The sequence below is a fragment of the Lissotriton vulgaris genome, unplaced genomic scaffold, assembly GCF_964263255.1.
Source record: "Lissotriton vulgaris unplaced genomic scaffold, aLisVul1.2 SCAFFOLD_599, whole genome shotgun sequence".
NCBI classification, from domain to species: Eukaryota; Metazoa; Chordata; class Amphibia; order Caudata; family Salamandridae; genus Lissotriton; species Lissotriton vulgaris.
This window is the reverse complement of record NW_028243097.1, coordinates 1033682-1036879: the sequence shown is the minus strand read 5'-3', so window position 1 is coordinate 1036879 and position 3198 is coordinate 1033682.

Sequence of the window (3198 nt, the reverse complement as noted above, 5' to 3'; positions counted from 1 at the left end):
TTCAAATGAGGCGATTATGCAGGCTGATGATAGGAATCCCGACGCGTTTCTGTGTACACCTGCACCTTAATCATGGGGTAGGCACACTGCAAAGCCCGGACTGGACTGTCACGAGTATTTCTCCCATCTGTTGCATCATTTTCCCAGTAAAATGCATGCTGGGCGCGGCAGTGAAGAAAATGAATTAATACTGGCAAACTTAAATCAAGTGCAAACAACGGACCCCACCAGAGGGGAAGAATTGGGACTGCCGCGCCCAGCATGCATGTATTCCGAATCTGTTGACGCGCATGCATTGGGGGTCTGTAATGTAAGCAGCCATGGTCCTCCCACCTATCTTTACTACATGAAAGGAGATTGCAGGGAAACCCCTGGCACAGCAGCTTCAACATGCACATTCCTAGACGACTGCTTTATCATTTTTTTCTTTTAAACCAGGTAACAGCAAACCGTATTTGTACAGTCCTGGGCACCGCCCCTCCTTTAACACCATCGTTTTCAGGAGATCCTCATTTAAAGGGCTCATCCTCATCTGCCCTTGAAGGCAATGAGATCTCAGCACTGTGGGATACTGGGTGTTGGTAGTTTAGTGCGTTAATTAGGGCACTTGAGGAGAGGATGTTGCCCAACAACTAGAGCAGTTGAACTTGAAGCTGGAGAACAGGGTTTGAGTCTCAACAAAGATGCTCAACATCATTGAATATCCCTGTGCCTCGCAACAAAATTCCCATCTGTAACGCAACTGGTGCTCATGTAAAGTGCTCTAATACCTTGGAGTCTAGTTCGCACTGTATTAAACTCCCTCCCCACCCCACAACCAAAAAACAATTCTAATTCACATGCCTGATAGGGAGCACTGATACTGTTCATTTATATGCAATGGTAAATCCTTTTTTATTTAAATACATTTTTGGATGCTTCAGCACACCACATATAGGAGGCATGTTTTCTTTTTTTGTGGCATATTAGTGCAAGAATCTTTTTTGAATTAACAATTGCACTAGCGTTACCAAGACGACACCTAATGGCTTTGCCAATACTTGTTTATCTAGTGCAGCTTCTTGATACCACACTGTTATTGTCAGGAAAGTGGAATTAAGCGATCCCTTTTCACATAAATTATGGATCTGCCGCATTTGCCACATCATCTGATGCATAATCTTCATATTTTAACAACAAAAAATCGTTTCTACCTCAAACAGTTCAAAAGTTAGTAAAATTGTACCAACACGTGCTGCGGCGCATTGGAATGCCCTTTCCAAAGGCTGACTTCTCACCTTTCTGTTGCTTATTGTTATGTTTAAGCTGAAGGGCAACCTATGCCCAGACAGTGTTAACAAGAATACAAATGACAAAATAATGAAGTAAGACAATCACTAACTATTCTGCATTATGCAGCATAAGTTGCCTTTTCTTGCTGCTCAATTTAATCAACCCTAATGCATAATTACAGTGGCTCTGATTATTATGATTATTTGCATTGGGTTTAAATGCTCGAATTCGCGTGTGCGCACACACTCACACAGGCCCGAGCACACATACACATACAGAGCAGTACGCACACTTTCTTTAAAACACCTTCTCGGTCTATCCAGATTCTTTATCTTCCTCTTACACATAAATGTATGTTTGGATTTATATAGCGCTTATAACCCAGGGGTCTCTAAGCGCTTGCCTTGGGAACCCGTCCTGGCTTTTCCCTGTGAGATAGCCCCTACAAGGCATCCCCAAGGTGAAAGCCAGGCATCCCGCCGCGGGGGGCCGTTGTGGAGATTAAGCAAGCTTAATGCCCAGAGTTGCAGAGTGTGAACCCATGATTAGGTCAGGCACCGAAGCGAGAATTATCGAGTCCATGGACATTTGAGCTCAAGACTCTGCCGCGTCGGGAATTGAACCCTGGTCCTGGGTCTGACCTCTGCTTCAGGGTCTGCCTGCTCTAACCAGTGAGCCACACTTCTTCACAACACACACACACAAGCCGTTACACACCCACAAGCAGTCACACACTCACACAAAAGGCTCACGCAGGGTAAAGGACATTTTTACCTCTTTACGTCCAGTGGTTCCTTAATTGCCACTCACAGTGGGTCGCCTGGATTCCAGGGTGCGCACAATTCACACCATAGTGTAAATGTGATTGACAGAGCAATGTCTGAATGATATGGACACTGCTCTGTCAACATCAGCGTGAAGGTGAAATTCTCAACACTGGTGCATGAAAGAGGTAACGCAACTGAGCTGCATTTGAAAGGTTCCGGTTCCTCAGGGGCTCAGCACAAGGCTACAGGGGCACTTTGCCTGTCGAAGTATCATCATAGAGGCAGGCGCCCCCCTGCCTCCACCAGGATTAGCAATGAACAATATGTATATGACAGTACCGGTACTCTCCTTGGCGTGGAGAGAAGTGCCGGTGCTTGAAGGGATAAAAATAATAAGTGCCGGTACTCAGTACCGGTGAGTACCGGCCCATTTAAAGCACTGGTAATCGGAGATAGCGATGTTAGCGACTGTTTCCAGTCGATAACATCTTGGCACGCCCACTTTGCATGTCATTAGTGATAATTATTGCTGACATGCAAAGTGGGCCCTAAGATGAACGCTATCTCCTACTAGCTGTCGCTAACTGGTGTTAGCGACAGCTAGGTAATAGGGCGATAAAATTATGGCCGCTTTAGCTGGAAAAATTCCCGCTAAAGCGGCGATAAGGCCCTTGGTAATATGCCCCCGTGTCTCCTCGCACTCAGCCCGAGCAGAGATCGACTGCTTCTGTCTGATCCTGTCCGGGCTTTGTATCAAAGAAGGGGAATTAAAAGATGGACGATTTTAAGGGGTCCAATGCACTCGTCCTAGGAAGTAGTAAACAAAATAATTTGTGCAGAGTTCCCAGCAGGAGACACAAGAGTGGCTCAAAATGACATTTCACTCACTAGTTAAGAACGGGAAAGTGCATGATGTGAACCCTTGTCGGAAAGTTTAGGATACCTCACACAAGTAACCGGTTGGACGACAACTGTCATCCCATCCGGCGACCGTCCAGCGTCATCATTGGCATCCTGCTCCTACGGCAGGCTGGCGGTGCAATGCTCGTCGGGCAGCCCAGGAGGGCTGCACTTTAATGGAGATCTTTTTTTCCTTGCCAACGGGTGTGTGAATGTAAGGGGCCTAAATAAAGTGCAATTGTGAGCGTGAGTGTGATTT